The sequence below is a fragment of the Lutra lutra genome, chromosome 7, assembly GCF_902655055.1.
Source record: "Lutra lutra chromosome 7, mLutLut1.2, whole genome shotgun sequence".
Taxonomy (NCBI): domain Eukaryota; kingdom Metazoa; phylum Chordata; class Mammalia; order Carnivora; family Mustelidae; genus Lutra; species Lutra lutra.
Window position 1 is genome coordinate 82,344,452 of NC_062284.1, and position 12,254 is coordinate 82,356,705.

Here is a 12,254-nt window from a genome sequence, read left to right on the forward strand (position 1 = left end):
ATTTTAATAAAATATTTAAAACGATGATCTCCATCATTTTTGCTGCTATGTGGTTTTTTCAGCATATAATTAATACAACTGTCATTACACTAGTCCCTGTGCACAGGGAAAACCATGGAGGGGAAGTAGAAAATACTTGGATGAATATGCTTCTGAATATGTTAGAAGCAAGAATTATAGACTGGGGGACATTTGATGAACCTCATGAGGTTTTTACTGAATGCTTCAAATGGCTGATATCAATTATGAAGGGGTGGAAACCAAGTAGTGGAGTGTGATAAAGCATGAAGAAAAAGCACGTTGTCCTAGGAAATGAAAATTCAGGCTTTAAGGATCTCATCTTTATTCCTTTCACCGATAGCATAAAATTGACAAAGGCAATGAACATGAATCCTTGGGTACCCAACTGTGGGGTTGATTTTCTGCCCCTCTTACACACTCAGAATTTGGATTGAATAAACATTGTGTGGAAGTCCTATGTGTGTGCGAGTTCACAGGGTTCCAGACAGTTCCCTATGCTGTTAAATGAGAGAATGAGAGAGAGGGAGATGGCGGGGAGTCGGGGGGGGGGGGAATGTGGGGAGAAGAGGAGACGGAGAGTGAGGATGTGTTAGTCTTTTGGTGTTTGTGGTTTCCAGTATGTTTTATATCATTGCAAGTAAAACAGCCTCAAAATCCTATTGCTGCATGAAAATCGCTTCATGAATGATAAAAGATGACAAAACTATGTGTAAGAGGATGAGTGTATTGCTTCCCTTGTTAGAGACCTGGGTTGATGGTGTATAAAAATGCCAGTGACCCTAACCACCTCTCTTGTACATGGGTTTTTAAATATTGCCCTTGGTACTCAATTCCCTATTCAGTAGAGCCTTGATTTTTTTTTTTTTTAAAGAGGGCATTTCATAATAGCAAGATAAAGATATTCAGTGCTTTATAATGTAAATTGTATTAATTAGAATGTCAACTTTTCACTGGCATTGTTCTGACAGAAATTCTAATCTGTGTTTAAACAGGAGTATATGAACTTTATTTCACATTAAGTGTGCTGTCTTAATTTCTCTTGATTTAATATTTTATGGAAAACACACATTTAGTTTTTGAGGTCCCAGAGGGCATGGGGACATAAAGAGTGCTTTAACTCTAGGCTGTTTGCTGAATGCCAGGCTAGGAGAGTATGAACCAGAGTCTCGCTTCTCTTTGGGAGTTGGCATCGTGGCCTCTTTGTAAGCAATTGTTCACTCGTCGTTCTCAAGTCCCTGTTACAGGGTTCCTTCCTTAGCATCCCTGTGTTGGCCTCTGCCTCATTCTAGCCCACACCCATCCACTAGAACTTTCTGTGAGAATGGAATATTCAAGGTTGCTCTGTCCAGCATGGGAGCCACTCACCACACTCATCTGCTGAGCACTTGAAATGTGGCTAAAGCAACTGAAGAGATGAATTTTTAATTCTAATTAACTTACATTTAAATGTAAATTGCCACATGTAGCCTGTGACTACTATATTCTAGCCTTAATAAGTTGCCAAACTCTTTACAGCTGCCCGTAATGAATTGCATGTGTGTGTACCTGCCTCATAATGACAGCCTCATCCAAAATGTGGACCTCACCATCCCCTTTGCTACATCCATAGCCAAGAGTCCTTCTTAAAATGTTGTTCCCTTAAAGAACAACCTTGTTGTTGCCTAATGATCAACACTTTCTTGAAATGAGTTTTCTCTATTATTGTGTCTAATTATATCAGTTGGAAGAGAGATAACATAGGAATATCTTTATCTCTGCTTAGCAAAGAGTAAGGTACTCCACCCTCCAGACCAGCTCAGTGAATGTTAAGTTCTAATCACAACTTTGACTTTTGAAATTATGAATAATACCGGCTGCCAGTTAGTGGGGGCATAGCGTGCGCGGATCGGCAATGATATTTCTGGACAATTCTTGTGTCCCTGCTGTGCGGCGTGCGGTGTCTGTTACTTTAGAAATAGCCTGTTGTGTAAATGTCTCTCAAACAAATTGAGTTACCCTGTGTGGACAAAATCTACATTGTCCTCCTGATCAATACTGTCATTTATATTTTTTATTGTATTTCCTTACTATGGTGCTGAGTTAATATTAAGTTGTTCTTCTCAAAAGAAGGCAAAAGAATGTCTGCCTTCCCATAAAGAAAGTATACACCTAAGCCCAGAGATTTATATCCTTGAATGCAACTTGCGTAAGTCATTACTGCTCCTTACTAAGTGGGTGAGTGGTATGGACAAGATTATCCTGTATGTAGAGATAGCTATATGAGTTTCTTGAAACACCTCTGTAGATTCTGTAATTTAACACTACATCAACAGATGTATGAGCCCCACAAGCTCACTGTCTTCCCTGGTTTAACAATGGGTTAGAAGAGTTGGCACCCTGCAGTGATTAAAGAAAAGCAAACATAAAAATAATAACAAAAGTTGTACATTTATATTTTGATACTTAATTCAATTATTTTCCATGACGGTAACCAAGGGTTTTTACCAACACAAATCAATTACAGCTTTACAATACCTTTATGAGAGATACGAAGGAGCTTTATTTTAACTGTAAGAAATACTGTGAAATTGCGATGATACATCAATGATTTTCCATGATAATTAATCATCTGCTTGCAACCCGGGTGCTCCTCTCAAAAATACAATTCCTGTCTTCCTAGAAAATGACATTTTCAGGAAAATATCATTCTGGAAATGTATTTTGTGAGTACCAAGCATCCCTCTTCTTTGAAAACCACTTTTAAAACAGTATTGTATACATATGTTCTCGGACAGATTCCCTTCTTCCTCACTTCTGTCTGCTTTTTCTTAAAACAGCTTTATTGGGGTATAATTGGCATATGATAAGTTGTATGTATTTAAAATATGTACATCTACAAGTTTCAACAAATTGGCAAATGTGTATACCCATAAAACCATCTTCGCAGTCAAGATAGTGAATGTAGCCATCCCTTCCAAAGGCTCCCTCATGGCTCTTTTGTAATTCCTTCCTCCCTTCCCTCCTGGCCTTTCCCGGACCCTTAAGCAATCGCTGATCTGCTTTCTGTTACTATGAAGATTGTTTTGTACTTTCTAGAATTTTACATGAATGGAGTCAAACACGGTGTGTCCTTTGTCTCTCTCTCTCTTTCATCTCCTCCCGCCCCTCTGGTTTCTTTCACCTACTTCGATGGGAGTTTCAACTGCTTATTCATTTGGAGTGCTGAGCAATAGTCCACTGTACCAATTTAGCACAGTTTGTTGATCCTTTCATCTGTTGGTGGACATTTAGGTGGTTTCTCTCATCACCTTTCTTAGTGGCTAAAGAAATACAAGTCCCCAGAAGCTACATTTGACTAGATGCATCATATATAGAAGTGCCATCAGTAGTTCCGGGCAGGCTATGTAGATGTTTTCCTTTAAGAGAATTCATAGTATCTTCAGAGTGAGAGTGCTTATGAGTAATGCAACAGAGGAGGACAGCAAGGTCTCCCTCTAGAGATTTCATTCCACGTCCATATTTGCTTTTGAAAAGATAACCCTGATCTCCCAAGTAGTTCTTATGCATGCCGAACTCACCAGATGGGTGCCACGCCATATAAAACCACTTGCAGGAAAACAAACGGGCTGGGTCTCTTTGTTGTTGTTGTTGGTTTGTTGTTGTTGTTGTTGTTGTTGTTGTTTAATCTATAGTCAATTAGATGTATAGTAGGAGAAAGCAAAGTCTAGTTAACTCCAGACAGCTGTGCAAGAGTTAGGAAGAAGAACTAAGCACAAGGGCCTGGCTTAAACTTTGGAGCTAAATTTGCATAGGTAGTACCATGTCATACTGGGCAAACATTAACCAGCCACATAGAAATAGCACTGGAGGAACAATATTCTTAGTTCAGTTTGATGAATGAGAAAACATGGGGAGAAATGGTGGTGAGGAGTTCATATATATCAAGCCCCTGTGTGTGCCAGGCAGTTACGTAGGTGCTAGGAATACATGATGAATGAGTTTGGCTTCTTTCTTCCAGGGATTTGCAATCTGAGGGAGATGACCATAGATTAAATGTAGTCATCTATAGAGCCATAAATGATAAATATAATATAATTTTGAGCAGTAAACTTCTTGTAGGATAAGCAAAGTACTGTTAGGAGTACAGAGAGAAGTTTTATTGGTTCTTCCTGAGAATAAAGAAGGCTCAAAGAAATCATTGGATATAGACCTCGCAGGTCATATATGATTTTCTGGTTGGAGAGGGGAGGAGAGGAGATGGGAGGAAATATCATGGGCAGGTAAGGGAGGTGTGGTGAGCCATCTGGTGTGTCTGAGACCAGGTTGGGGTCTTGCAGTTGGGGCTGATGGTGAAGGAGATTGAATGTCTTTTTAATGGGTTGAACATTTCTCTGGGAGCAAAGGGACTCCATGAGGGTTTGATTTTACTTTAAAACAGGAGACTGACATGAATCCACTGTAAATTCCATGGGGGTAGGGTCAGTTTGACATTGATTAACTAGATGAGGTCCATGGCTTAGAGAAGGAATAACTATGTGCATAATGGAGAATGGATTTGAGTATAACATTTGAAATATATGCTGGTACAGACAATGTTATCTGGTTTTTAAGATGTGGGTTTTTTTTTTTTTTTAATTTTGGACTCATGAATATATGGATGTTACACAAAATTCTAAAGGTAAATAAAGGAAGGGAGCAAAAAGGTAGAAAGTCAAAAGTAAGCCTCCTACCTCTGTCCCCCAGTTACCGATTCTCTTTCTCGGAAGCAACCAGTGTTCCTTGGTTCTTTATATTCTTTCAGAGTTGTTCAAGGTATTTGAAAACAAATGTATATGTGTACTTCACTTTGTTCCCTTGACTTAAGTTACCAATAATTCAAAATCAGCAAATGTAGAACTGACTTTATCCTTTTCAATGGCTGCATTTATGAATATGCCATAATTCACTTAACTGGTTCTTTATTGATGAAAACAGATTGTTTGCAGTCTTTTTTAAAATTATGAACAGTGCCTCAGTGAATATCCTTGAATATTCATGCATCATTTAAGTCTATCCTTAGAGTAAATACCTTATATGTGAAATTTCTGGGTCAAAGTTATACATGTTTACAATTTTCATGTGTTGCCAAATTGTCCTTGATAATGATTGTACCATTTATACTCAGCAGGGCATGAGAATGCCTCCATTGGCCCATCCTTGCTATGAAGTATGTTATCACACTGGTGATCTATGTCCCTTTGATAGTTACAAATAGCATCTCATTGTAGTTTAGTTTGTATTTCTTGTATTTTAAATGGAGTCGAGTACCTCTTCTTATTTTTAGGAGTCATTTGTATTTCTTTTCTGAGAACTCTTTGCTCATATTCTTAGCCTATTTTTTCTGTTGGGTCTTTGGATTTTTGCTTCAAGATTGATGGGAGTTTTATATGTATTAAGGAAATGAGTCCCTGGTCTGTGATGTGAATAGAAAGTATGTTAAAAGGACACTATTTGGGGGGGTTCTGTCCCAAAAGAACATGGATATCTCAACAGTTTGAGGAATCCAGGGTTCAACAGACATCAAGGCCAGGCTGATAAGCAGCCAATAGGTCTCTACATGTGTCAAAAGCATGTTCGGATTCCAGTCCTGTTAGACCAGTGTGTTCCGGGAGCTTGCTTACCTCGGCATGGGTGGAACAAGCCTAAGATGAGGGAGGCTGTTGTTGAACGCAAGGATGAAATGATGCCTAACCATGGGCAGACTGGAGAGGATGTGGGTCAGGGTTAGGTGGAAGGTAGGTAAGAACAGAGGAGAGCAGGTAGATTAGCAAGAAAGGGATGGATCAGAGTTTTCTATTTGATGTTCTCTCTTGAATGGTCACAAACCTCATTGCCAATGTCTGTTTCATCTTCCCTACTCTCCCCAAGGCTACTAATGTCCTTGACAGTAGCACAGCAAGGTCTGCCACTCCACAGCTGATGGAAATCTGACCAAGACTTGAATGTATTGAAGAATGTGAAAATTGGCAGACAGCTTCTCTGTGTAGAGTAGAACTGAAACTCTAGGGCCATCTGGGGGTGTGTGGAGCCAGGGAATGTGAACATTACAAGGAGTGTTTACATGGGACAGAAGGGGCAGATGTTACAAAAACTCAGTGCCCTGGCTTGGGGGGCATGTGCTGAAGGTGAAGGAAACTTCATCTTCATTCAACTGCTGATATTATGGAACTAGTTAAAGGAAAACATTATATTCACTGGAAAAAAAATTCAGACTGTATAAAAGAGCATAAAAATAAAAGTGAAAAGTCTTACCCTCCCTTGGATAACTTGCATAAACAGTTTGTTCTGTATCCTTTTGGACCTGTTGGTGTAAAAATGCATACATTTTAAGAATTTTTAAAATTCATATTATACATACTGTTCAATGACTTGCTTTTTGTATCTAAAGATATCTCAGATATCCTTCTGTCAGTACATGAAGATCTACCCATTTTACTTTTAGCAGCTCCTTAATATTTTATTGTGTGGATGAGCCACAATTTATGTAATCGTCCCATGATGATGGCCATTTAAGCCGCGTCCTTATTTATGCTTTTGCAAATAATACAGCATTGAGCATTCAGGGTTCTTTTTTGTTGTTGTTGTTTTGTTTTTGTTTTGTTTTGTTTTGTTTTGTTTTTAACATTAGTTGAAATTCTCTTCCTTGTCCCATTAGTGGCTGTTTGTAGCAGCTCAGAGACCCCATGTAAGGAAAGTCTGTTGTAGTCTAGGGACGGCTTTTGCTACAGGTCTGGAAAAGCGTATAGGGTCCATGTTTATGTGCGTACAGAGGTTGAGTATGTGTATATGGGGTAGCTTTTAAAGCCCACCTTCGCCGTTCTTTTTAGGATCAGTACCTGCAATTTGAGGGGGCTACCACAAGGTGGCAGAGAAGCGCCCAAATCCTGCAGACGGTGCTTCTAATCTTGGTACCCTTTCTTATAACCCTTGGTAACCTTGGAGGGTTTGAAAATTTTTCCTTACTGTGTCATTACCCTAAGTACTTATAAAGACAGACTGGATTAAACTGGTAATGTTCCTGGCTAACAAAATCTCCATACAGATACTTTCATGCATTTATTGTCTACATTTAGAACTTTGTATTGCATCGTATTTTTATTAAATAGCTTTCATTTGTTTCATTAAAAACAACAACAATATACTTCTCACAGTTTTTAGCCATACAGGAGAATTTCCCAAAGAAAGCTGGTTTTCTTTTGCTTTGCCTTCCTATACCCACCTCTGCTCCATTTTTCATTGCTTCAAGTTAACAGATGATGGGCACTTACTGGTGCCCACCTTTCCCTGGCTGCCTTTCTCTGCTGAGATGATGGGCAGCACTGGCCCAAGAAGCCTGAGCTTTACAAGACCAGCAGCTGCCACCGTTCAGCAGCGACTGTATTGCTCAGCTAATGGGAGACCGTCAGTTAGACTTCAAAAACCTGAGCTGTGTGAGTTTGGCCGCCACTTCCCTTCGCCTTGCCTAGCAGAGCTGGTGGCCTCATAGGACCTTTGAAGTTCTATTTGCTTGTTCCCTTGCTTCCCATCAGCTTAAGGTGAAGAGCTGAGAGTTTAGTAGGGAAGCAGCATTACTTCTCTTTGGGGTATTTAAAATACTCAGGTCCCAGCCCTGAGTTACTTCCTTTGGTGGCTTGGGAATGGAAAGGCCCACCAGGCATGCATGCAGGCATTTTGATGATGATGTGTGGGGATGGGAGGCTCATTTTGGCCATGTAGAAGTCCTGGACCCTGTTCCTTGGCTCATAGGTCTAATTCTGTCCATCTAGGAGACACAGAGTATTATCTTCCGTTTTCAGCTTAAAAGGATTCCTGAATTGTTCAAAGCCCCTGGGAATACACTTTGGCTTGACTCAGTGTTAGGACTTGATCCCGTGATACCCAGCAGTTCTCATCGTTTTGAAAATTGTTGGTGGCTAAACATTTTACCAATTTATTATTTTGTTTATTGCTCTTTTTAGAACAGAATGGTTATTTTAAATTACAATGCCAGGGAAACACTGCATTTATTAAGCACTTCCTACTTAGGGCAGTAGTAGGCTAAGTGCTGAAGAGAAGGTTTGCAGACTGGCTTTGTACCATGAGGCTTCCAGCCCAGGCTGCATGTCCATATAGAAGCCTATGTGGACAGAAGCCAGTGCGTGACCTAGCTCACCTGAGCCAGGGTGCCGTCGCCTCCCGCTGCTCTTCCAGTGTACACCCAGGTGCAGATCCTCCTTAGCCACTGGGTCACATAGGATTTTGGAATCTTGAAGCAGTGCATTCAATGTAAGTAATATTAAGGTGAGAGTTTCAGGCTTGAAACAGATCTGACACAGAAAACAACTGTTACAGTTGCTGAAGATGGTTGTGAAGAGCAAACAAACACGTCGTAGGTGAGGATACTTTGTTCATTCGGAAGGAATCGTGAGCATTTTCCTTGGAGACCTGAGAAGTATATGTGGTGTGTGAAGCTCGGGTGTCCTTAGAGAGGTTGGGTTTCTCCCCATCCACCCAGACTGTCACCTGCTTGAGGGGATAGCTTGTGTGTCTCTTTACTGTCTCCTCTGACACCCAGCCTTGCATGTGCATAATAGGTACTAAAAATATCTGCTAGATGAATGAATGAACATTTGTAAGAGCAGTGTTACAACCATTACAAGCAGCAAATTATAACTAGTATTGTAAATCAGCAAACAATAACTGGGAATGTCTGTGAGTTCAATTATTTCCTCTACTATTTCCAAACCAAAATGGACTCTGGTCACAGGGCTTTCTGGGTTATCTGGTATATTTGTGACAAGAGAAATGCCTATAGAAGGAAAAAACTGGAATGTTCTCTCCTGTTTTCAGGATGTAATTCATTCCCTTTGGTCGAAAACCCAAGGAGAATAAAAATGTTAACTCAGATATTAGAAAGCTTTAAAAAAAATTCCACAGGTTAATGTTGCTCTTTCAAAATACGAAGACGATATGACTAGACAGGATGTTAATGATTTGACATTACAAGATTTATTAAATTTATTTTTAAAGCAGTTTGGTTCCCCCTCTCAAATGCATGAAGCATGTGGGAGTTGGAATAGATCTGCCCCAGGCTGCCAAACAAATTTTTAATGGAAGTAGAGTCCTTCAGGGATTGTCCTAAATCCACATAATATTCTTAAGTCTTGGTGTTTGCACTGGGGCCTGTATATTAGCAGATGTACATGTGAATAATATACTTCTATCCATCCATCACCTCAGTGACTCCACTCATCTGTAGGGGCTGCTGCACATCAATTATTCCACCGCGGGGGGCAGAGTGATATTTGGGCCAGCACTGACCTCTTTTTCAATCAGAGCCTCAGAGCAGTGTGTTCTGGAAGTCAAACAGTCCCTTTAGACAGAACCTCTGTTTGTGAATCCATTTGGTCTAATGTGGCCATGCTGGGAAGTCAATGTGATTACCTGTGCCAGGTGTGGAGGTGGCATCCAGAAAAGCAAATGAAAATGTGGTCACTAAGAGGCACTGTCAACATTTAGTGTCTCTCCCATTTAGTGTCTCTCTAATTCTTGCATGAGGTATTAACAAGTTGATCAGCAAAGAATGTCAACCTTAGTAAAATACATTTGGCCTTCCACACACAGCAAAATGCAACTGTTTATTTGAAAGAAATTGTGATTTGTTTGAAGAACTGAACTTCCCTTCAAATTCTTGGGCATGTTTTTATTATCTGAGGTTTTAGGAAGAAAGTCTCCTTAGGAGGAATGAGGACTTTTTGTCTTTATATCTTATTGCCTCCTCCTTCTTCTTCTTCATCTCCTTCTCCTCCTCTTCTTCCTTCTCCTCCTTCTTCTTTTAAAGTAAACAAAGTTTTTATAATGCTTCTCTTTTTGATCATAAACTTGTAATTTCTTTTTCAAGAGTTTTATAGTGCTTTCAAATTTTTTAAGCTTCTGATATTATACCTGGAGGTGTGTTGCGTATTGTCATAACTGATAAATCAGTGACAAATGTAGCCACTTCATTTCGTTGGGGAGATATACAATTGTGGTGGTGGCTGACCATTTATTTAATTATGTGGTAAATACCATATGATGAGAGGGTAAAGTTAAATTGATGATTTGGGCTATCTCAGCCAGGGTGCAGTTTACATGGCAATTACACTGGGATCATCTAAGTGTAATTGGCAAGTAATTTTGTAAGCGAAGGAACATGACAGCTCATTTACATGGTGTTCACTGAGTAAAATTTGGGGACATTTATCAACCAATTCCAAGCGAAGAGTGACTACACCAACATCTCCCAAAGTGCCATGTGCAGTTTGAAAGCTCCATGGAAGGTTTTTGGTATGAATCTTTATTTATTCTGTGTGCCAGGCACTGTTAGAGGCACTGTGGATTCAAGAATAAGTGAGAAGAAACTCTAGGAACTCATGGCCGGGAAGAACATACATCACCAGTTAGTTATCCAGCATGGTAGCAAGTAGTGGTTTGAGCTTTGCACATGTCCTGGGGATACTTAGGAGAATGTGCAAACTGGGAGGATAGAAGAAAGTCAGGGAAAACTTGCTAGAGAGATTGACCCCTGACATGAATCTTAAAAAACGAGCAGGTCCTTAGCCAGGGGAATGGGGGGGACTGTCCATACCAGTCCTTATCACAGGTACCAGCAAGAACAGAATCTCAGAGGTGTGAGATGGCTGGTGTAAGCTGGAAACTTGAAGCATTTCAGGCGCATTTCAAGCAGACATGGGACCTGAGAAGTAGACTTGGTTGGGATTTGAGAGGGCTCTGTAGGTCATGCCAGCGGCTGGACCTTATCCTACAATGAAGGAGCATCTTTTCCGGAGTTGTTTTGGAGGCAGGCCATTCTGTGTAATGAAATGGTTTTTCTTGGACTATTATGATAGGCCGGACTGTTTTCTACTGGTGATCTCCTGAAGTAATCACAGCAATCTCCTGAAGTAGGCACTAACATTTCTTCCTTTTTACAGTTGAACAAACTGAGTAACCAGAGGTTCCCCACAGTGACACAGTGGGTGGGTGATGGAGGAGTTGAGACTTGAACCCAGGCCGACCAGCTCCAGAGACCATGCTGTCACCAGCACCCACGTGCTGCCATGGCCTCCTTGATACAATTGACTGCAACTAAGATGCACACCCTCCATCCCCCATTAGATGGTGAACTCTGAGAGGTCAGGGGCTATTTACCTTGTTCATAGCCACATCCCATGTACTTAGGACAATGCCTGCACCTTCACAGGCAGGCCACAAATAAGGAATAAATGTGGTTTTGAGGGGCCATGACCAAAGGCCGTTGAAGTCATCCTGGCAAGAGATGATGATGAGGCCCTGACTTAAAGGCAGTGTTAATCAATATGGAAGAGTTGAGGTTGAAGAAATTAATTGGCAGGGCTTGATGATTGATTGGACGTGTGGATTTTGTTGGCATATTCTCACAATGTTTCTGATTTCCAACTCCCACACTGCGGAGATGACTTGGCAAAAGAATTTGAAACAGAGGAAGGCTCGTGCTGCTTTGCACAGAGCTCTTAAATTCCTGAGAAGAAATGTTGCGGACTTGGGATGAGAAGATAGAAGAAACTTCCCTGGAGATAGTTAAAAATAGAATGAACACATCTGCCCAGGATGGTTGAGGGACGGAGCTGCCCTGGGGTAGATGAATGGTTAGATGGCCTTTGGGATTCTTCACCCTTTGAAAATTTTCTAGTTTAGAATAAATAAAAAGCCTCCCAAGCCACCTATCCTGAACCGTCTGGCTGAAAGATAAAATCAGCACGTCCAAGGGCTGGAAAATATTGAGTCCAAATGCCTGGACTGTAGATAAGGAAACAGAAGCCCAGAAGGGTTAGATGCTTTGCCCAAGAGCACACACTCGAGGCAGGAGGAAGCCCCAAATCATTGGCCTCTCTGTCCGGGCAGCCTCGGCCCCATCTCAGATGGCAGCATCTATGTTTGGGCGTCCCCTGTGGGCAGACCTGTGCTGGGTGGTGACACTGGAGAAAGACCATGTGGTCTATGCACCTGCAGAGGTCAGAGAGCCTCAACGGGAAGTGCTCCTTGTCGCCTGAAGTCACCGTAAAGTACCATTTCCCACAGACCACGTTCGGAAAAGAGAGAAAATGAATTTAAAAGTCGTAATGATTTTTCTTTGGTCCCACTTATTTCCGGGTGCTGCTTCAGTGCTTTACAATCATTATCTCTAATTCTTGCAGTAACCTAGAAGTCAGTATTAT

At 40.9% G+C, this 12,254-nt stretch overlaps 1 protein-coding gene across 2 annotated transcripts in view; it reads left to right on the forward strand.

Moving 5' to 3' along the window:
- Positions 1 to 12,254, forward strand: part of AKAP6 (A-kinase anchoring protein 6) — a 542,654-nt gene that overhangs the window by 305,711 nt on the left and 224,689 nt on the right. The gene's annotated exons all lie outside the window — the stretch shown is intronic.